This window comes from Equus przewalskii, unplaced genomic scaffold (assembly GCF_037783145.1).
Source record: "Equus przewalskii isolate Varuska unplaced genomic scaffold, EquPr2 contig_R1919, whole genome shotgun sequence".
In the NCBI taxonomy this organism is placed as follows: Eukaryota; Metazoa; Chordata; class Mammalia; order Perissodactyla; family Equidae; genus Equus; species Equus przewalskii.
This window is the reverse complement of record NW_027228519.1, coordinates 20,585-45,000: the sequence shown is the minus strand read 5'-3', so window position 1 is coordinate 45,000 and position 24,416 is coordinate 20,585. Positions and strand designations below refer to the sequence as shown.

The 24,416-nt window shown below is 39.4% G+C and overlaps 1 long non-coding RNA gene across 1 annotated transcript; it reads right to left on the bottom strand.

Annotated features, from left to right (window-relative positions):
• Positions 1 to 4,158: 4,158 nt before the first annotated feature.
• LOC139081396 (uncharacterized) lies at positions 4,159 to 23,435 on the bottom strand. Its single transcript, XR_011536491.1, has 2 exons — positions 23,301 to 23,435; positions 4,159 to 4,316 (listed from the first exon to the last, which is right to left on the bottom strand). It is a non-coding gene; the product is annotated as an uncharacterized lncRNA (long non-coding RNA).
• Positions 23,436 to 24,416: the final 981 nt, after the last annotated feature.

Below are 24,416 nucleotides of genomic sequence, written 5' to 3'. Positions count from 1 at the left end.
AAATTGATAAATTGCAATTTGATGATATTTTCACAGTTTCAAAGTGCTACTGCTTAAAATTCCCATTAACTACATAAGAGAAATGGTAGTCTCACAGTGGAGAGACCTGGCAGACAGCCCCTTAGTCAAGTGATCAGAGAGAGCATCACCAAGAATGGGGTGAATTGACTTAGCATCTCCTGATGGGATGCAGTGAGAAGAACTCAGCGTCACCTCTGTGACAGTCCTGCCAAGGAGGCAAACCTGAAAGAAATCCTGAAATGGTCAGACGAAAACAAACTGAGGAATATTCTACTCCTCCTGTCTGATTGTGTGTAATCTTCAAAAGAGCCGAGGTCATGAAATCCAAAGACTGAGCAAGTGTTCCAGACCGAAGGAACATCAAGAGAGGTAACACTTAAACACAACATGTGGGCTTGGTTCTCCTGCTATAAAGGACATTATTGGGACTAGTGGGAGGATTCAATGGTGTCTGAGGGTTAGATGGCAATAATGTGGCAGCATTAACTTTCTGACTTTGAATGTCAGTTTTGAGTCAATGTAGGAGAATATCCTTGCTTGTAGGAAATACAGGGCACTATGAAGTGTCAGGTGAGCAACTTACTCTGCGATGGTTCAGGAAAATAGTTCTTTGAACTGACTGTTCTGTAAGACGCGATCATTTAGGGGGTGGGGGATTCACAAAGACACCTTTTCGCTTACACAGCTCTCCTCTTCTCTCACCTTAGTCTTACTTGTGTTATTTTAATAGGAGGAGGCAGCACCACACAGTGATTGAGAGATGGGGGCTCTGAAGCTGGACTTCCTGGGTTTTGAATCCTAGTTCAATCCAGAACTGAGTCTAGACCAATCAGTGACTTTGGGACAATGAGGACAAGTCGCCCTCATTGCATAGCTTGCCCAACAGGGTTTGCACTGAATTTCAGCCCCTGAATACCCCTCAGATTAGTGTGATTGTGCACAAATTACCTCGGGTTTAGCCACTGTCTGCAGTTCAGGTTTTCTAAATGCAGAGCCTAAGATGAGGATTATGGTGCAAATGGTTTACTGAGAGAGTGTGTTTTCAGGAGAAGGGAGTGAAGGGAGCTGAGCAGGGTAGGAGGAAAGGCTGAGTGAAGGTGTGGTCTCAGTGGAACCTGATCCCATGGGGAGCTCTGGAGCCAGAATTGCATTACAGAGCAGATCTCACTTTTTGGCAGGGGCCATCATTTGTACCCCATCAGTCAGTCATAGACTGGTCTCCCACCCTCCAGGAGGCACAACTGCCAGGTGAAAGGGCTTTAGTTTGGTCATGGATGGTTCTCCTGAGAAAGGGGCAACTGTGAGGTAGTAATAGCCAAAACTCCCAGCAACTAGACAATGGATGCACAACCCAGAGAAAGGGATCTGCTACCTTTCCTATCAGTGCAAACATAAACAAGTTACCTAATACCTTAGCACCTTTGTACTTAGCGCCTCAGAGTCCCCATCTGCAAAATAGGGGGATAACATAGCACCTGTCTCAAGTGATGAGGAAATCAGATGTTGTGTGCAACATGTTTAGGGCACAGACCACGAAGCATGCAGTGACAGCTTAATAAATGTCAGCTGTTATTTTCAAAGACATATTATCCTCAGTCCTCAGGAGCCAATATTGGTTTTGAAGTTTGGCCTACAGCATGACCAACTCCAGCTTCATCTTCCATTTTAGGAAATAAAATTGTATACATCCTTCACAGAGTTCTACGTATGAAATCATTGGTGTCACAGCTGATGCTGTTGAATAATTTCCCTAAGAACAATATAAACATCCCCATTCTAGCAGTGACTTTGTCATCACAACTAAGCCTGACCAAACTTGGGGGCATGCACTGCAGTGACTCTAGAGAAATGCTCCCACTGTCTTCATGTGGGCCCTCACCTGCCCTCCCATAGCATTGCTTTTCTGGTCCCAGAATTCTGACAAGTCCCTCTGGTGATATTCAGGCCGTGCCGTCTCCAAAATAGATAACAAGCCAGAGTGAGACAGGTTTATCCCTACAACACTCAAAGATACACAGGCTGGACAAGGGAAATATCAAATCAAACTTGGTCAATTCAGAGATTCTCTTCTCCTGTGACACACTGGCTGAGACCTTCTGCAGAGTAGGTAATTATCATGGGGTGGAAGACCCTCAGTTTGGTGTCCAAACTTCCATATTCACTTCTTTTGGCCAGGAATTGTTCTCTCCATGGAATCCTGTTGGAAGATGCAATAACTCCTGGAAAGTTTAACAGTGTAAGTAAGTCTGCAGGTATGTATCGGTCATTCTATCGATCATCTATCTATATATCTGTCTATATCTCTCAATAAGCTGTCTACATCTACCTATTTATCTATCACCTATCTACATCTATCATCTCTCTCTCTCTCATCATCTGTGTATCTATATAAAAAGATAAGAAATATCTGAGGAGAGGCAGGCATTCCAGCCCCCAGTTGCTTGACTCTTTCCAACCCAGACATATGGAGATAAATTTTGCGATGACCTCTGGTCCAGCCTGTCTGCAACCACATGACAGACTTCAAGAAACAGCTGCCCATGAGGGTATTATGCTTAGTGAAATAGCTTAGAGGGAGAAAGTCAAATACCATATGATCTCATTCATAAGTAGAAGATAAAAATGACAAACACATAGCAACAGAGATTGGATTGGTGGTTACCAAAGGGAAAGGGTGGGGGGGAGGGCAAAAGGGGTGATTAGACTCACACGTGAGGTGATGGACTATAATTAGTTTTTGGGTGGTGAACATGATGTAATCTACACAGAATTCGAAATATATTACGATGTACATCTGAAAGTTATGTAATATTATAATCCAATTTTACTGCAGTAAAATAAATAAAAAAAACAGAGAGCTGCCCAGCTGAGCCTAGTCAACCCCAGATCCATGAACAGCATAAACGATCAATATTACTCACTGTTTTGGAGTGGTCTATTATGCCACAATAGATAATTGAAACATCTCTCACTCACTTCACGTAGAGTAATATGTATAAGATGCAGAAGATAATTAGAACTGAGACAAATAGGAGGAAGCAGAAATCACACACCATCATGCCCACAATGTCCTAGTGGCTTCACAGGTCAACTTGACTTATTTGGGAGGAGACTACAAAGTAGTGTGAATGCCAGGAGCAGAGAATCATTGGGGGTGTTTTTGAAAGCTGTCTACCACAGCCTGCAGCCAAAATGTGCCCTACTGAAAGGCATATGATGGGAACACAAAGGCTTAGCATCAAGCTGACCCAACACATAATAGTGCTTAATAATGTCAGTATGCTGTCATTCCCTTTTGCCCTGAACCATGTGACTCCAAAGGACACTCCTGCTTAGACCTCAACACTCCTTCCTCTGAGCTGACCCACAACCCGACTGCTGCTTCCAGTGATTCACTGTAACTTAAAGGTTTTTTGCTTCCTCCAATATCACATGTGGTTCCCTGTAAGTTCCCTTGGCCCTGGCAAATGCACATCTGTTTTGGGTGGTTGTTCCTGTTATCTTTTGCTACCTGACAAATTAACTCAAAACTTGGCAACTTACAACAACCATTTTATTTGGGTAATTGTTTTGTGGGTCAGGAGCTTAGGAAGGGTTTGGTTGGGCAGGTCTTGCTAGGAGCCTTTCACAGAGTTGCCATCAGATGGTGTGCAGGATGTGCCACCACAAGTCTCGACTGGACTGAACATCCAAGATGGCACATTCACCTGGCTGGAGCTCAGTTGGGGCTATGGACCACAGTGCTCCCAGGTGGCTCCTCCAGGTGGTTGGGGTCAGCCTGCAACATGGCTGGGCTCCAAGGGGGGATTCCAGGAAAGCAGCACTCAAGTCTAGAGATCCAGATGGCCTTGTTCTTCAGATTCTCCGGGCACATAAAACAACAAGCTAGGGAGTTAGGCCACACTGTGTGTCATGAGAATTGCTGGAACTCATTCCCCTGGGGGATTTCACCTTGTTTTTCCACAATTTCTTATTCCCCAGATACACATTGTGATTTTTAAGAAATGAAGAGAGAATTCACTTCCCTTTAATTTCATCTTGGAAAGATATTCTCTGTAAGAGAATCCTAACAAGGAATGTGCCCATATGAGATGAATTAGTCAGCTCAGGATGCTGTAACAAAATATGAAACACTAGGCGGTCTAACCAACACAAGTTTATTTTCTCAGAGTTATATACGCTAAAAGCCCCAGATCCAGGCTCCAGGTGGATTGGTTTCATTTTGAGCCCTCTTCTCTTGGCTTGTGGATGGCCACCTTCCCTCTGTGTGCTCATATGGCCTTTCCTCTGTGCACCTGCAGGGAGAGAGAGAGCTCTGGTGTCTCTTCCTCTTCTTATAAGGACACCAATCCTATGAGATTATGACCCTACGTTATGACCTCATTTAACCTTAATGACTGCCTTAAAGGCCTATCTCCAAATACGGTCACGTTGGGAGTTAGGACTTAAACACAGAATTTGAGGTGGACACAGTTCACTCCATAACGTGAGATAAGAAAGTGGCTCTCCAGTTCAGTCCAGTGTTTAAACATAAGCTCTTTCTGAAATTAATTATTTTTAAATTGTGATAAAATCATAACATAAATTTTACTATCTTAACCATTTTTAAGTGTCCAGTTCTGAGGGACTAACTACATTCCCATCGTCGTGAGACCATCACAACCTTCCACCTTCAGAACTTCAGAATCACCCAACTGAAACTCTGGACCCATTAAACACTAACTCACACCCACCCTCCCTCACTCTATCCTCTAGCCACCACCCTGCTACTTTCTGTCTCTATGAATTTGACTATAATAGGTACCTCATATAAGTGGGGTCCTACAGCATTTATCCTTTTGTCACTGGCCCATTTCTCTTAGGATAATGTCCTCAAGGTTTATCCATGTTGTAGTATGTGTCATAATTTGCTTCCTCTGTAAGGCTGAGTAACATTCAGCTGACTGCCATTTCCTCAGGAAGGATTCCTTGGACCTGCCCATGAATCTAAAGCACAGGGAAGTTTAGAGGCCCTTGGGAGGCCTTATAGGGCACAATCATGACTGCTGTGGGCCTTGGATATGTGAAGGAGGCACAGACCCAGAAGGATCCTTCTACCTTGGCTTTCGAGGAGCATGATGTTGGAACTATCTTACATGATGCCCAACACTGAAATGAGGGGTCTATTGATGATGGTGTCAATTTGGCATACTTACACAGTTGAAATTATCCTTTGCTTCAGAAGAGGAAGGTCTTTGGGGGTGCTCTCCAGGGGCTCTGATGAAATCGTGTGGCCTTGGGCTACAGTGGGTGACATACAAACTTTTTTTCTGTTTTTTTTCACCTGAGCACAGAGACCCACATGTACAGCCTCAGGTTAAAGATGGTCCCCAAGTCCCAACTGGCTGAGGGGAGGGATGACGCCTCTCTAATTTACAACAAGGACATTGAAGGTGTCCCCTAAGACCTGGAAATGTCCATATTTACTTTGTGCACTCGTGTTTGACCTGGCCTTTGATATTGGCCCAAACACCCATTCCATGATGCTTCCTCAGAGGAGGAGAAGTGAGGCATTGACTTTTATTTCTTGGCAGAGGCCCAGCTGCTAACTTCCTCCCAGATCTGCCTGTTCCCTCACCACAGAATTAGGGTTTGGGCTGTAATTTGTGGAGATGTTTCTGTGATGATCTGTCTGATTTTTCTCTCTCTGTTCATCCACTTTCCACTCTCAGGGTGCAGTTTAGATAACCCCAGCTGCTTTTCAAAAGTAAAGCCTAGTCTACACTGGGATTGGGATATGATTATTGGTGGCTTTCTTTCACTTTATTCATTTCAACTAGATCCAGAATTTTTACGGAAATTGTTTCAATACCATCCTACCTAAGATATGCAATTTTTGTAGTAAGTACCTTTTCTTTTCTTCTTTTTCCTCTTAAGTCTGTTTATTTTTACCTTCAGAGCTTAGGTGGAAGATATCTATTTAAGCTTCAGGTGGTTCAGCCAACACACTCTGAATTAATTCTCTCCTATTCTGTCTGTGTCCACCATTCCCTCATCCCCTGTAACTTACTCTTTCTCTTTCCATTGGCCTATTCCCCTTTAAAGTTGGAGAGAGAAATCAAGTTTTCTTCATTCATTCCTACTTCCACTCTCCTTTCACACACACCTCCCATCAGGACCTCACATTAGGACTCTCCCCACCTCTTATCTTCCTGCATTACTAGGGCATAAGTAAGACAGAGGGATCTCAATCAATGTCTGATCTCCTGGATCCACCCCTTCCTGCCTTGGCTGTTACTAGTGTTGTAGGAAAAGTGGTGTTCCTCAGAGATGCAGTCCTTTGTCAGGAGGGCAGATCTAAGAGACTATGCAAATTTTTTTCCTACAAAGTCATACATCTGCTAGTGTGTCCAAGCTTAGGATGATCATTGATAATATCCCTATAGAGAAGCTCTAAATTTCTGTGTCCTTCTATGATAAACAGGAGACAATGAAGAAAACCTACATAGAAAACTACCTAATCCAATCAGTAACCTGATATACATGGGACAATAAATAAAGGATATGCAGAAAAACAGGAAAACCTGCAATAAGATGGCAGTATTAAGCACTCATATATCAATAATCACTCTAAATGTAAGTTAAATGGACTGAATTCTCCAATCAAAAGACACAGAGTGGCAGGATGGATTAAAGAACAAGACCCAACAATATACTGCCTCCAGGAAACACATCTCATCTCTAAACAAAAACATAGGCTCAGAGTGAAAGGATGGAAGATGATACTCCAAGCTAATGGCAAACAAAAGAAAGCAGGTGTTGCCATACTTATATCAGACAAAGTATACTTCAAGATAAAACAGGTAAAGAGAGACATAGAGGGGCAATATTTAATGATAAAAGGGACTCTCCAGCAAGAGGACATAACACTTATAAACATATATGCACCCAACACAGGAGCACCAAAGTACTTCAGGCAACTATTAGCAAACCTAAAAGGAGATGTTACCAACAACACAATAACAGTAGGGGACCTCAACACCCCACTTATATCAATGTAGATCATCCAGACAAAAAGTCAACAAGGAGATAGTGGAATTAAACAAAAGACTATACCAGAGGAAATTAATAGATATGTATTGAGAGTACTCCATCCAAAAACAGCAGAGTATAATTTCTTCAAGTGCACATGGAACATTCTCAAGGATAGACCAAATATTGGGAAACAAGGCGAACCTCAATAAATTTAAGAAGATTGAAACCATGTATACTATCTTCTCCAACCATAATGCTATGAAGCTAGAAATCAACCACAAGAAAAAAGCAGAAAAAGGGACAAAAATGTGGAGACTAAACAACATGTTACAGAACAAGAAATGGGTTATCAAAGAAATGAAAGGAGAAATCAAAAAACATTTGGAGACAAATGAGAATGAAAATACACCATACCAACTCATATGGAACGCAGCAAAAGTAGTCCTAAGAAGGAAATTTTTACCAATACAGGCCCATGTTAACAAATAATAAAAAGCTCAAATAAACAATCTTAAACTGCACCTAACAGAATTAGAAAAAGAACAAACAAAGGGCAAAGTCAGCATAAGGATGGAAATAATAAAAATTAGAGCAGAAATAAATGAAATTGAAACAAAAACTGACTGTACAAAGGATCAATGAAACAAGGAACTGGTTCTTTGAGAAGATAAAAAAAAAATTGACAAACCCTTAGCCAGACTCACTAAGAAAAAGAACGAGAAGGCTCAAATAAATAAAAGTAGAAATGAAAGGGCAGAAATTACAATGGGTATCAATGAAATAGAAAAGATTATAAGAGAATGTTATGAAAAACTATATGCCAACAAACTGGACAATCTAGGAGAAATGGATAAATTCTTGGAATCTTACAACCTCCCCAGACTGAATCAAGAAGGAATAGAGAATCTGAATAGACCAATCACAAGTAAAGAGATTAAAACAGTTATCAAAATCCTCCCCCAAAATAAAAGTCCAGGACCAGATAGCATCTCAGCAGAATTCTACCAAATATTCAAAGAAGATATATTACCCATTCTTCCCAAACTATTTGAAAAAATTGAGCAATACGGAAATATTCCTAACACAATCTATGAGGCCAAGATCACCATGATAACAAAGCCAGATTAGGACAACACAAAGAAGGAAAATTACAGGCCAATATAGCTGATGAACATAAATGCAAAAATCTTGAACAAAATATTGGCAGAACTGAATACAGAAATACATTAAAAAGATCATGCACCATGATCAAGCGGGATTCATACCAGGGGCACAAGGATGGTTCAACATCTAGAAAGCAATCAACGTGATACACCACATTAACAAAATGAGAAACAAAAAATACACGATAATTTCAATAGATTCAGAGAAAGCATTTGACAAGATCCAACATCCATTTATGATAAAAGCTTTCAATAAAATGGGTATAGAAAGAAAGTACCTCAACATGATAAAGGCCAGATATGGCAAACTCACAGCCAAAATCATACTCAATGGGGACAAAATGAAAGCCATCCCTCTGAGAACAGGAACAAGACAAGGGTGCCCACTCTCAGCTCTCTTGTTCAACATTGTACTAGAGGTTTTGGCCAGAGCAGTTAGGCAAGCAAAAGAAATAAAAGGAATCCAAATAGACGATGAATAAGTGAAACTCTCACTGTTTGCAGATGACATGGTTTTATATAGAGAAAACCCTGGAGAATCCATCAGAAAACTTTTAGAAATAATCAAGAACTACAGCAAAGTTGCAGAGTACAAAGTCAACTTACAGAAATCAGTAGCATTTCTATACTCAAATAACGAACTAACAGAACAAGAACTCAAGAATACAATTCCACTTACAATCGCACCAATAAGAATAAAATATCAAGGAATAAATTTAAGCAATGAAGTGAAAGACCTATACAAAAAAACTATATGACATTACTGAAAGAAATTGATAATGACATAAAGAAATAGAAAGATATTCCATGCACATGGATTGGAAGAATAAACATAGTTAAATTGTCCATACTACATAAAGCAATCTACATATTCAATGCAATCCCAATCAGAATCCCAATGACATTCTTCACAGAAATAGAACAAAGAATCTTAAAATTCACATGGGCAAGAAAAGACCCCGAATAGCCAAAGCGATACTGAAAAAGAAGAACAAAGCTGTTGGCATGGCAATTCCTGACTTCAAAATACATTACAAAGAGTAGTATAAAAACTGCATGATACTGGTACAAGAATAGACACATAGATCAATGGAACAGAATTTAAAGCCCAGAAATAAAACCACACATCTATGGACAGCTAATCTTCAACAAAGGAGCCAAGAACATACACCTGAGAAAGGAAAGTCTCTTCAATAAGTGCTGCTGAGAAAACTGGACAGCCACATGCAAAAGAATGAATGTAGACCATTATCTTTCCCCATGCACAAAAATAGACTCAAAATGGACCAAAGACGTGAAGGTAAGACCTGAAACCATAAAACCTCTGGGAGAGAATATAGGCAGTATACTTTTTGACATTAGACTTAAAAGGATCTTTTCAAATACCATGTCTACTCAGACAAGGGAAACACAAGAAAAAATGAACAAGTGGGACTTCATCAGACTAAGGTGCTTCTGGTATGCAAAGGAAACCAAGATCAAAATGAAAAAACAACCCACCAAGTGGGAGAAAATATTTGCAAATCTTATGTCTGATAAGGGGTTAATCTCCATAATATATAAAGAGCTCACACAAATGAACTACAAAAAAACAAACAACTCAATTAAAAAGTGGGCAGAAGATATGAACAGACATTTTTCCAAAGAAGATATACAGATGGCCAATGGGCACATGAAAAAATGCTCAACATCACTAATCATCAGGAAATGCAAATCAAAACTACACTTAAGTACCATCTTACACACGTTAGAATGGCTATAACCACCAAGACGAAAAACAACAAATGTTGGAGAGCTTGTGGAGAAAAGAAAACCGTCATCCACCGCTGGTGGGAATGCAAACTAGTGCAGCCACTGTGGAAAACAGTGTGGAGATTTCCCAAAAAAGTAAAAACAGAAATACCACATGGCCCAGCTATCTCACTACTGGGTATTTACCAAAATAACTTGAAATCAACAATTCAAAGAGACTTGTGCACCCCTATGTCCATTGCAGCATTATTCACAATAGCCAAGGGATAGAAGCAATCCAAGTGCCCATCAACAGATGATTGGATAAAGAAGATGTGGTATATATATGCAACGGAATGTTACTCAGCCACAAAAAAGATGAAATCGTCCCATTCACAACCACATGGTTGAACCTTGAGGGCATCATGTTAAACAAAATAAGCCAGACAGAGAAAGACAAACACCATATGATTTCACTCAATGTGGAATATAAACAAACTTATGGACAAAGAGAATAAATTAGTGGTTACTGGGGGAAGGGGGTGGAGGGTGGGCACAAGGGGTAAAGGTACATACTTATATGGTGTATGACAAACAATAATATACAACTGAAATCTCGCTATGTTATAAGGTATTATGACCAAAATAAATAAATAAATAAAATTTTTGTGTCCTACCTGCAGAAACAGAATTTTATGTAAATATCATTTTGATTTGTGAAATACCTAGACTTTCTCTGTATTTTACTAGGAATGGCCCAAGCTTCCTATGTCTACATGCCAGGAAAGGAGAAGGGAATGAATAGCCTATGAGGTCTTTTCTCTCCATTGCATTCTGTTTTACTAGTGGTTTCAGGATAATAAAGACAAGCTTTCATTTTTTTCCCTATATTTAATCAAATTGCACCAGTCCTATGTCTGATGGACTGTTAATATGATGGTGCAACATTTTGTTTTCCCCATGAGAAAGATGGGAATACATTTCAGAATGACACGACCTCTTCACATTAACACCTGTATCAGTTGCCATATGAGTTAAAGTCACAAATTTCGCAGGAAGCATTGCATCTGGGGAGGGATGATGCAGATGAGGTCCTTTTACGTAGGAAGTTTGACCCCCTTCTTTTTTTTTTTTAAAGATTGGCAGCTGAGCTAACATCTGTTTCCAATCTTTTTTTCCTTCTTCTTCTTCTTCTCCCCAAAGCCCCCCACTACATAGCTGTATATTCAATTGTGAGTGCCTCTGGTTGTGCTATGCAGGATGCTTCCTCAGCATGGCCTGATGAGCAGTGCCATGTTCACACCCAGGATTCGAACTGGTGAAATCCTAGGCCACCGAAGCAGAGCGCATGAACGTAACCACTCAGCCAAAGGGGCCAGCCACTCTTTTTTCTTTTAGATATCTTCTGCACCTGCCTTGTATTCTTTTCTAGGTATTTGTCTAAAATCTCTCTCATTCTTTGACCCTCTCTTGGGCTTCCTGTTTTTCTCTCCAGAAAAAAAAGTTTTGAAAATGTGGTTCAGAAACATTTTTATCATTTTATTTCATTTACATATATTCAATTTCCTAGGTGTGGCTGGAGCTGCTGACTGCTGACATTCTTTCAGGGTGAGTGAAGGGTAGGGAAATTTCAGCCTCGCTCCATCACCTCACTTACCAACCTATCCTCTCCCTCTCTCTCTCCACACTTCTCCTCACTTCTTTGCTACTATTTTCTGATTCCTACTTTTGTTTCCTCCCTGACTGAAGATTTCTTTGTGAAACTGATCATTACATTACACTGATTTAATTTGTTCCCTACATTGTGATATTAAATGAAACATTTGATGAATGATCTTTGTGGCCTCACCAATTAGATCCCAAATCATACTGATTCCTTGGTGAGCTGCTGAACGAGGTTCTCAAGGTTAGAAAGTGTGATCTATTTGACCATTAATTTTGTCAAAGACAGAGGAACTGTTATATTTTTAATTATTTCCTCTGAACCCGCTGCTCAATTCTAATAATTGTAGAAACAATATGCGTTTTAAAAACCTTCTATTAAGCATGACATTCATTAGGAGAAGTGAACAAATCATAAGAGCACAGCATGATGAATTTTCACAAAGTAAACCCATCAGGTAACCAGGACACAGATCAAGAAACAGAATGTCTACTGAACAACAAATGGGTCAATGAAGAAATAAAAGGAGAAATCAAAAAATTCCTGAAGACAAATGAAAATGAAAATATGGCATTCCAAAATCTATGAGATACAGCAAAAGTGGTTCTAAGAGGAAAGTTCATAGCAATTCTGGATTGCGGTACCTCAACAAGCAAGAAAAATTCCAAATAAACAATCCAGCAGTACACCTAAAGGAAGTGGAAAAAGAGAAATAAACAAAGGCCCAAATCAGCAGAAGGAAGGAAATAATAAAAATCAGGGCAGAAATAAATAAAATAGACTAAAACTAATGGAAAAAATTAACAAAACCAAGAGCTGCTTCTTTGAAAAGATAAACAAAATTGACAAACCTTTAGGTAGACTCACCAAGAAAAATAGAGAGAAGGCTCAAATAAGAAAATCAGAAATGAAAGAGAAGAAATTACAACAGACACCTCAGAAACACGAAAGATTATAAAAGAATACTATGAAAATCTATTCACCAACAAATTGGATAATCCAGAAGAAACGGATAAATTCCTAGAATCATACAACCTTCCCAAACTGAATCAAGAAGAAGTAGAGAATTTGAATAGAGCAATCACAAGTAAGGAGATCGAAACAGTAATCAAAAACCTCCCCAAAAATAAAAGTTGAGGAGCAGACGGCTTCCCTAGTGAACTCTACCAGACGTTCAAAGAAGACTTAATACCTATCCTTCTCAAACTGTTCCCAAAACATGGAAGAGAAGGGGAGGCTTCCTAAGTCATTCTCCAAGGCCAACATTATCTTGATGCCAAACTCAGATAAGGACAACCCAAAAAGAGACAATCACAGGCCAATACCACTGATGAACATCGATGCAAAAATCCTCAACAAAATACTAGCAAATCAAATACATCAATACATTAAAAAGATCATACATCATGATCAAGTTGGTTTCATTCCAGGATTGCAGGGATGGTTCAACATCCTCAAATCAATCAACGTGATACACCGCATTAACAAAATGAAGAATAAAATTCAAATTATCATCTCAATAGATGCTGAGAAAGCATTTGACAAGATCCAACATCCTCTTATGATAAAAAGTCTAAATAAGTTAAATGGGTATAGGAAGAAAATACCTCAACATAATAAACGCCATATATGACAAACCCACAGTTAATATCATTCTCAATGGAGAAAAACTGAAAGCTATCCCTCTAAGAACATGAACCAGACAAGGATGCCCACTATCACTACTCTTATTTAACATAGTATTGGAGGTCCTAGCCAGAGCAATCATGCAAGGAAAAGAAATAAAAGGGATTCAAATTGGAAAAGAAGAATCAAAACTGCCACTATTTGTAGACAACATATTTTTATATATAGGAAACTCTAAAGAATCCACTAAAAAACTTCTGGAAATAGTAAATGAATACAGTCAACTTGCAGGATACAAAACCAACACGCAAAAATCAGTTGCATTTCTATACCCTAACAACGAAGTAGCAGAAAGACAAATTAAGAATACAATCCCATTTACAATTTCAACATAAAGAAGAAAATACCTAGGAATAAACGTAACCAACGAGGTGAAATATTGGTACACTGAAAACTATAAAACATTGTTAAAAGAAATTAAAGACACAAAGAAATGGAAAGATATTCTGTGCTCTTGGATTGGAAGAATTAACATCGTTAAAATGTCCATACTTCCTACAGCAATCTACAGATTCAATGTCATCTCTATCAAAGTTCCAACAACATTTTTCACAGAAATAGAACAGAGAATCCTAAAATTTATATGGAACAACAAAAGACCGCGAATAGCCAAAGGATTCTTGAGAAAAAAAGAACAAAGCTGGAGATATCACATTCCCTGATTTCAAAATACACTACAAAGCCATAGTAACCAAAACAGCATGGTACTGGCAAAAAACAGACACACAGATCAATGGAACAGAATCGAGAGCCCAGAAATAAACCCATATATTTATGGACAGCTAATATTCGACAAGGGAGCCAAGAGCATACGATGGAGAAAGGAGAGTCTCTTCAATAAATGGTGTTGGGAAAACTGGACAGCCACATGCAAAAGAACGAAAGCAGACCATTCCCTTACACCATGCACAAAAATCAACTCGAAATGTATTAAAGACTTGGATGTAAGACCCAGAACCATGAAACTTTTAGAAGGAAACATAGGCAGTACGCTCTTTGACATTGGTCTTAGCAGCATATTTTCAGGTACCGTGTCTGACTGGGCAAGGGAAACAAAAGAAACAATGAACAAATGGGACTACATCAAACTAAAAAGCTTCTGCACAGCAAAGGAAACCATCAACAAGATAAAAAGACAACCTAACAATTTGGAGAAGATATTTGCAAACCATATATCAGAAAAGGGGTTATATCCAAAATATACAAAGAACTCATACAGCTCAACAACAACAAAAAAAACTAACAACCCAATTAAAAAATGAGCAAAAGATCTGAACAGCGATTTCTCCAAAGATATACGGATTGCCAACAGGCACATGAAAAGATGCTCAACATCATTAGCTATCAGGGAAATGCAAATCAAAACTACAATGAGGCATCACCTCACTCTGGTCAGAATGGCTATAATTAACAAGACAAGAAACAACAAATGTTGGAGAGGATGTGGAGAGATGGGAACTCTTGTACACTGCTGGTGGGAGTGCAAACTGGTGCAGCCACTATGGAAAGCTGTATGGAGTTTCCTCAGAAAATTAAGAATAGATCTACCATATGACCCAGCTATTCCACTGCTGGGTATTTATCCAAGGAACTTGAAAATGCAAAGCCATAAAGATACCTGCACCTCTATGTTCACTGCAGCATTATACACAATAGCCAAGACTTGGAAGCAACCTATGTGCCCATCAAGGGACGAATGGATAAAGAAGATGTGGTATTTATACATGATAGAATACTACTCAGGCATAATAAATGATGAAATCCGGCGATTTATGACAACATGGATGGACCATGAGGGTATTATGCTGAGTGAAATAAGTCAGAGGGAGAAAGTCAAATACCATATGATCTCACTCATAAGTAGAAGATAAAAACAACGACAATCAAACACATAGCAACCGAGAATGGATTGGTGGTTACTATGGGTGGTGGAAGGGCAAAAGGGTTGATTAGGCTCACATGTGAGGGGATGGACTGTAATTAGTTTTTGAGTGGTGAACATGATGTAATCGACACAGAATTTGAAATACATTACAACGTACATCCAAAAGCTATATAATGTTATAATCCAATGTCACTGCAATTAATTAATTAATAACAGAATACCCTTCAGGTCATATCAAGTTAGGCCAAAGTGTCTAGACCTTTGTATTCCTTCATCAATCAGTCATTGCTTTGGGCTACCCTGGGAAAGGGTGTGATATTCAGCATGGTGGCTACAGACCAACTTCCTACTCTGGGCCTCCCTCAAAACTAGCAGGCATTCGTGTCACCTGGTATATATGGGTTGAAGCAGAATCTCAGGTGTGGAATATGCTGCTGATAAAAACTGAAAAGCCTTACCTGGCATATACTTTCTTATTTATTATGGGAGATATAAGATGCAATAATTTGTCTTTTCTTTTGTGTGTGATGTGCCAACATGCTCCTAATCAGTGGACACAAAAAAACTTTACTGAAAATCAGGCAGGCCCCTGAAATTTAGAAGGGTTTATCTACCATCCTCTGGGGTGCGTATGTTTTACCAAGCCTAATTGTGCTATTTATTTTGTGTTCTTGTATGTTATAGTCAGTCAGATGCAGCCACAGGTGGAGACACAGGAGATCCTTGGGAAATCAAAGTTTATTATACTCACAGTTCGTAGAAAGAGGTTGGACAGCATGCTATGCAGAGCCACATGGAAAAGCACCAGTGATGGTCAGGAGGCAAAAGGGTCAAGACCAAGGTGAGAGATTAGGCCATAGCCGTTACTGGAGTTTCCAAAGGAAGATCAGAGTAAACACTTTAGGATTGGCTAGTTTGAACAATTTTAGTGCGCTCTCAGCTATAGGGATGGTCCCTAGCTTTCTGGACCTGGCCATGGGATGATTAAAGCAGAGGAATTTTGCCTTCTGGTGTTTATGGACCAAAGAGAAGAATGAATCTGAATTGATTAGTTTGCATATCAAAAGCATGCTCCTGGCTAAGCTCTTGCAATCTTCTGGTTGTCTGCTTTCTCTGCCTTTCCACTGAAGGAAATTAGAGTATCATTGCATGCTATCTAGTAAGCTTTTTGACTTTGACACTTAGCTTACAATTGGCAATTAATTGCTCTAACCTTTTCATTATCTTTTTCCATATTATCCATCTAGTCTATCAATAGTCACTCAATTCCATTGCCACTATAGTTAGTATTTCCCATATTTTTCTCAAATGCCTAGTATATCACACAAGCAAATACATCACGTTTCATTATTTCATCATCCACAATTCATCATCATAACTCATCCAATTAATAATTGGATCTTCATCTTCCCCAGAGATTATCTTTGCTTCCTACACCAGTAATGGTGGGGCCTTCTTTGCCACCTGACCAGAGAGGAGAGAATGATCAGGTGCCAAAACCCAATTTTAATGGTTGTTTTTGTTGTCATTGTTCTTCATCTCCTATACCAACCATTACACATTGGGTTTCATGGGAAGCAAATGCAAAGACAGAGTTTATTATGCAGGATATTTATTAAGGAGTACCCTTGCGATCAGCGCATATGGAAGGATTGAAGAAAAAGCAAGAGTGCACAGAGGAATAGGTTGAGCTGTGATGCAGGACTAAGGACAATTTGGACCAACACCACAGGGGGTTCTGGAGCTAGAATGGCCCTTAAGAGTTGTTCCGAGTTTGCCCAATATGGTCAGGCCTTTGTAGTCTTACTTCAATCTCTCATTGGATGGGGGTCACCCCAGGAAGGGGCGAAACCTTGGATAAGGAGGCTTTCTGCAGCTGAGCAATCCCTAAAGGGACTGACAGCACCCCTAGCAGCTGGGACAACAAATCCTTCACTGAAGGGGGACCTGGGCAGCACATGCAGTATCCACCACTCGCTGTACTGTCTTACCTAATACTATGTTAGCCAAGTTATGTCTAATCTCAGATGATTTAGGATTTTCCTTATCAAGGAATGTTACTGAACTGGCAGGTACATATTCTTAGAATTCTAATTTGCTTCCAATTAGGGACTTCATTTTTCTACAACAGTTGAAATAATTTATGATTTTTCTCCTTTATTTTATCATATGAATTACACTGACTAATTTTCTAATATTGAATCAACCTTGCTGGATGCAGTTTGCTCATATTTTGTCAATGCTTTGTGCATCCATGTTCAGGAAGAACCTTAGTCTGTGGTTTTCTTTTCTTGTATGCCTTTCTTGATTTTAGGATTAGACATGATGGCCTCACAAAATGAGTTGGGAAGCTGTTCTTGATTTTCTGGAAAAGTGTGAGCAAATTAACAATATTTATTCCATGAATGTTTAGTCGAATTCACCAAGAAATCCATCTGAACCTGGGTCTTGATTTGTAGGAATGTTTTTAACTATGAATTCAAATTCCTTAATAGATATAGGGCTACTCACATTGCTAATTTCTTCTTGAGTGAATTTGGTAGACTGGATCTTCAAGGAATTTGTCTATTCTATCTATGCTATCAATACATTGCCAAAAAGTATCCATAATATTCTCTTATCATCATTTTAATGACTGTAGGATCTTTAGTGATGTTCCCTCTTTCATTCTTGTTATTGGAAATTTTGGTTTAATTTATTTTCTCAATCAGGCTAAATAAAAGTTTGAGAATTTATTAACTTTTGCACAAAACCACTTCCTTTCTTTTCTTTTTTCCTACTGTTTTTCTGTTTTCTACTTAATCAATTTCTGCTTTTTCTTATTTACTTTCTTCTTGTTTCTTGCTTTAGGTTGAAACTGCTCTTTCTTTTCTAGTTTTTGAGGGTAGAAACATAAATAATTGATCAGACACTGTGTTAGATTTCTATTACTGCCTGACAAATTACCACAAATTTAGCAGCTAAAACAGCACAAATATATTATCTTATAGTTCTGTAGATGAAAGTTCCAACTCAGGTATCACTGGATTAACATCAGCATCTCAGCAGGACTGTGCTCCTTTCTGATGGCCTAGGAAATGATCCATTTCCTTGCTCATTTGGATTCATGTTGGAATTCACTTTTCTGTAGCTATTCAACCGAGGTCTCAGTTTCCTTGCTTGCTGTCAGCTAAGGGCCATGCCCAGCTTCTAGAGGTCACTGCATTCCTTGGCCCATGGTGGCTTTTCTCTATCTTGCCCATAATGAAAGTTCAAGTCCCTCTCACACTTTGGATCTCACCCTTGCCTCCCCCTTCTCTTCCTTCTCCAACTCGTCTCCTATTCCACCTTCTGTCCCATTTGTCTCTCTCTAATCCATTCTTCTGCTTTTCTCTACATTTTTTATAAGAACTTGTATCATTAGATTGGGTTCACCTGGTTAGTCCAATATAATTTTCCCATTATAAAGTCAGCTGATCAGCAACGTTAATTCCATCTGCCATGTAAGGTAACATATTTGCAGGTTTGGGGATTAGGCTGTAGACATCCTTAGGGACAGTTATTTTGCCCACTACAAAAACCTTTCTTCCTTATAAATATAAGCACTTAACGCTGAAAATTGCACTCACTTTGAATTGTCTGATACGTTTTTGTGTGTTGTATGTTCACTTATTCAAATCTAAATATTTTCTAATTTTTCTTGTGATCTCTTCTGTGACCAGTGCGTTATTTAGAAGAGTGTTGTTTCTTTTCCAAATATTTGGGGATTTTCCAGTATCTTTGTGGTTTCTAGTTTAATTCCATTTTGATCATGGAATATATATAGTCTTTAAAATTCAAACATATATATATTTAATATTTGACTATATATTCTTTCAAATTTAAATATTTATATATGTTTTTTAATTTCTTGAGGTCTATTTTAAGGCAAAGAATGTGAGCAATCTTGGGGACTGTTCTGTAACAAATTCTAAGGGTAAAGAAAAAATAGCACATAGTGTTTACAAGATACACATGTAAAACATAAATATGCAGAAAACTTGAAAGTAAAATGATGGAATGAGATATACTAGGCAAATCCCACTCAGCAGAAAGCTAAATTAGTTATGTTAACATCAGACAAAAGAGACTTTGACAGAAAGCATTCATTGAGGTTGAAAGGGTCACTACATAATGATAAAAGGTCAAATTTGCCAGGAATATATAACAATTCTAATGTTGTGTGACAACAATATAACCCCAAAACACAGAAAGTAAAAATTGATAAATATGGAAAAATAGAAAAGAAATTCTATCATCACAGTAGGAGATTTCAACTTACTTCTCTCAATTGTCAGTAGATCAAACCAACAAATATAGTAAAAATATAGAATATTTGAGGAATAAAATGTTTTCTTTACTGCACATATGTAGACACCTTGCTGTCAACGAGAAAAAATACATTGTTTTTAAAAACATACCAAACACAGTCATGAAAATTTAGCATGTATTCTACAACAAAGAACCTTCAACTGATTGCAAACTATTGGTGTGATAAAGACCAGTGCAGATGGGAGAATTTAAAGTAACCCAAAGAAGCCCTTCTGTCGAACAACTGTTCTAATTGCCTGTACCAGGTAAGAGGAAAGCAGGGAATTTTCTGTAGTCAGCATGATTCTTTCGGAGATACTATTAGATTGCCCTTAAGTCTGCTGGAAGGAGAAATAATAAAATGGCTATAACTTGTAGAAAACAGACAAAAAGAAGGTACTGCAGATGATACAGTTTTAATTATAATCTTATATAAAAATGTAATGTATTAAAATTATCATGTATGAAATTCATAAATGGACACCAAAAGATTGCAATGTGTTGCCTCTTAAACACCTAAATGTTCCTAGTTCTTTTAGATTTGGCAAAAGTCATAATCTGTCAGTGCTGCTTTATGCTTCCTCCAAAGTCAGTGCCTCTCCTGACTCCTTTCCTGAGGACTCTGAAATGCTGCCCTTCGTTTCCTCACTTTTGGACATGGCAGATCTATGTGTCTCTGAGTGAGGCACCAACTTAGGCAGCACAATTATTCTGCTGAGCCCTCTTTCTCGATCTGCCTATTTCATTAACTTTCTATGTCTACCTGGGTTATTGGCACTGAATTGATGGCTCTCCACATGCAGCAGCTTGAAAAATACTCTCCTTCCCATGTCCACCTCCAAATTCATGTTAATGCATCACCAAAGTGCAGTATTTAATTATCATTAATTAGAACGTCATACACTTAGAGTCCAACATTAAGAAAACCTATTAGTCCACCCTGAACATGATCTGAATCTTCCTTACTCCCTTTGTTCTTTTCATATGGACATCCCCTCTCAGAAAACTTGGCATTAAGTGACAGTCTTCAAGGCCTCCAGTTAAATAAGTGATTAAGTCCAAATTCTAATGTCTAAGTAAAGACAGCTATTTCTTCTCATTGAATGAGTTTACTGGGCTTTTGCTTTCAATATTGTGTCCTTTCTCTTCAATTATGAAATAATCCTAAATCACATGGTTTGAGCCTTTCCTAAGGATCTTTATGCCCTCCATACAGGGCTTTTTCATCACACTACCAGTATGTTCTTGCCTTTGATTTTGCCACTGAGACAATAAAGAGAACCCCTATCTTTACCCAACGTATCCCTAGGATGGGATCTCTACAATGCATTGCACAGTGAGCAAAGGACTTTGGAGAGTTCCCTCATGTGGTTGCCTGGACTAGGCAATGTGATACCTAACTACACCTGTGTGAGAGAGAGCAGTTCTGTAGCGGTTACTGCAGGAACCACATGGGCCATTTCAGCTCAGATGGGGACACTGCTGGAACGCTACAATTACCCACAGGTAAGGTGTGATGGCGTGGGGAGGAATGGAATCTTTCCTCCTTGGGTGCTGCTCCTAGGTGCCTAAGAAAAGTAAGAAGAAACAAGAGAGTTCATTTCACAGAGACACAAATATAACACAGAGTTTGTGTGAGAGGGAGTGTGTGTGTGTGTGTGTGTGTGTGTCCGTCCTTAATTTGAGTAGGGGTGGGTGTCTTGGCTACCTATTGTCACAACAATATTAATGCTGTGTGACAAAACTTCCTAAAGATGAATGACTTAAAACAATTAATCGTTCTCATTCGTGCACGTGTGAGCCATGGGTCAGCTTGCTTGCTCTGCTTCAAGATGTGGATTTGACTGAGCTTAGCTCCATGCTATGTCTTGAGCTCAAGTTTTCTCCACCTCTGTCGATTCTGAGGCCCAGACTAGAACAGAAGCAGCTACCCAGCAGAAACTCTTTTCATCTCAACGGTGGAAGCTTAACAGGGCAAGCACAATTGGACAAGCATGTCTCAAACCCTTGCTCACTCATTTTTACTAATATCCTATTGGCAAAAGCTGGTTATAGGACCAGACCTAAGGTCAAAGCGTAAGGCAGTACTTTCCACCTCTAATAGGAGGAGCTAAAAGTTACACGGCAAAGGGCATGTATAGAAGGAGATAATAATTGAGACTGGTAATTCAATCTACCACATTCTGTGCTTTTGGACCACAATTCTTCATGATCCTCTACATGAAAACTATGCTTACTCCACCCCAAAGAGCTGCAGAAGTCTCATGGAATCACAGCATCAGGCTCAAAGACCAAGATCTCGGCATTCACGTCAGTTCTGGATGCACTTTCTCCTGATATAAGACCTATGAATTAACAAAACAACTTAACTGCATCCCACCCAGCCAGCATACAAAGCTGGAAAAGCAACAAGATCTGCAGTAAACACTTCCATTCATAAAAGGAAGACTGGGAAGCACAGGGCAGTCCCTGATTCATGCAATTATGAAATCTGTGTCCGTGTTGCCAGGTCTTAGGAATAGAGAGAGCTTCTGGATTAGGCCACAGTTTAAATTCCTAGAAGCGTATCCTTATTTTTTTTTCCTCTATAGCACACAATTCATTTCCCTGCCACTTGTAAGGAGGGTGTTCCAAAGTATGCCCTCAGATTTTTCAGTTGTTTCTTATTGGCAGGGGGGACGTTTGGCCCTGATCTAACATCTGTTGCCAATCTTCCGCTTTTATTTTTTTTTTCTTCCCAAAGCCCCAGTACAGAGTTGTATATCTTAGTCATAAGTCCTTCAAGGTCTTCTATTTGGGATGCCACCACAACACGGCTTGATGAGTCATGTGTAGGTCCATGACCAGCATTCAAACTGGTAAACCCTGGGCCGTGGAAGTGGACGGCACTAACCTAACCACTACACCACTGGGCCAGCTCTGAGTTGTTTCTTACTTATAGAAAATTGGTGCTCTAGAGGTCATCCCAAATATTTCACATCCCAAAGAGTCTAAGTGTCTTTTATTACAGGCTGCCAGTGCTTTTGCCAATCCAAACTCTCAGAAACTGTGAGTGTTCTGTATATTTGGTTCTAGTCAACTCCATGTGTCAAAAGCCATGCTCAGAGTTCTTTTTAAGACACACCACGCTTTCTACACTTAATCAATGGTACTTGAGATACCCCAGATTGTTGTGGGATCATACCCTGAAACTTACTAGAAGCTACTAGCCACTTTATTTCTTCAGAGGTCTTAAAGGAATGTAATATCAATAAAACCATTTGTTCTTTACTCTGAGGCTGTGTTTTACTGGCAGTGACCTGAATTTGGTCTTCTTTATGAGGCTATATAATAAAAGCTACATCTATCGATTCTATGAGAAGTGGTTTGATTTTCCAACAGTACAATTTCTAGACTCCGTTTATTTGCAGTAAATTCTACTTTTGCAAATGAGGCAGTTCTTTTCTGAGCTCATCTCTTTCTTATATGTATCTGAGCTCAAATTCTGCCTGGAAAACTATTTTGCTCAAGTCTACGAGTTTATTAGGTATATTTCCTATCTTCTTAATTATCACAGATGACAGTCTCATCACCTTTTTCTGTCTACATAACATGGGACACCATTTTCTGTCCCCTATAATAGCTTTATGGCCATTTTCCAACCCCCTCTAACAGCTCTCTCACCACCCATAACAGTGTTCCCAAACTACTAGCATATGCTATCCTTTTGTTAAGCAGAAGCCTGCTTCTACTTACCAATTTCTATATCCATTAGTTATTAGCATCATAATACTACATCCAAAAACTTATATAGAACTCTGTAACTTACAGAAATTATTTATTCTCATGAATGTATCTCTATGTTGGTTGGCTGGTCAGCGGATCTAGGCTGGGTTCTGCTGAGTGCAGGTTTTGTTCCTTGCTGTTGGTTGCTCTCACATCTGCTGTACGTGTTCACCTTTTGAAGCCCAGGCTGAAGGGGCAGTAAAGTCCTAGGAAAAAAATTTTTTCATGATAATGGGAAAAGTGCAGAAAGTCAATCCCCATTGAGTAAGCACATTTCAAGACTTTGCTTATGTCATGTCCACTAACATACCATTGGTGTAATCAAGTCACACGCTGAGTATAAACAAGGTCAAAGGATAGGGAAGTACGTTCCACGTCTAGCAAGAGTAACTGCAAAGTTATAAAACAAAGGCCAATAGTACAGTGAGGGGTGAAGGATTTGCGTCAATAATTCAATCTCTTGCAGAGAGTGAGAGAGAAGGAGAAAATGGGCACGCCCTAAGTGGCTAAAGTTTTGGGGATTTCTGAGCTCTGGCAATTGTTTTGCAGAGAACTTTCAGAGGGAGAGTGAGGCATAAAAGTGAAATGAGCAAAGCTTCTCTGTGATTCCTTTCAGCAGGGAACTCTTGAGCTGAACAGCAACCAGGCAGCTTGGCCTGATGCCCATTAACAGTTAATTGAAGTTAGATGGGCTGATAGTTGTGCTTCATTCCGTCCTCATGTTGCTTCCTCTGATCTCACATGGGATCATGCTTTTCTTTTCCCACTGAGCTCTCCTATGGCTTCTTTGATCCCATCCTGAGTGGCAAAGGCCAGTTTCCATCTCTCTATCAGAGGGCCCCCAGAAACACAGCACTGGCCCTTGGCACGGTCTTGTTGCTGCTGCATTTTGATTGGATCTGGGTTGTGCTGGTTGTTTCAGAAGACAAGAAGGGGGTTCACTTTCTCTGGGGCTTGAGAGGAGAGTTTGATAAGAATGGCATCTGTATGGCCTTTCTGGAAAAGTTTCCTGTCGCCAAGGGGATGTATTTCTCATTGGCCTGGCCATTTCACTTCAGGGAAGAGATTCATCAGCAAACGTGTTTGGCATCTATGGTGACTCTGACCTATTCCTAGGACTGAGCTTTTCAGAGTGGAACCTTTTGGTGACAGGGAATGA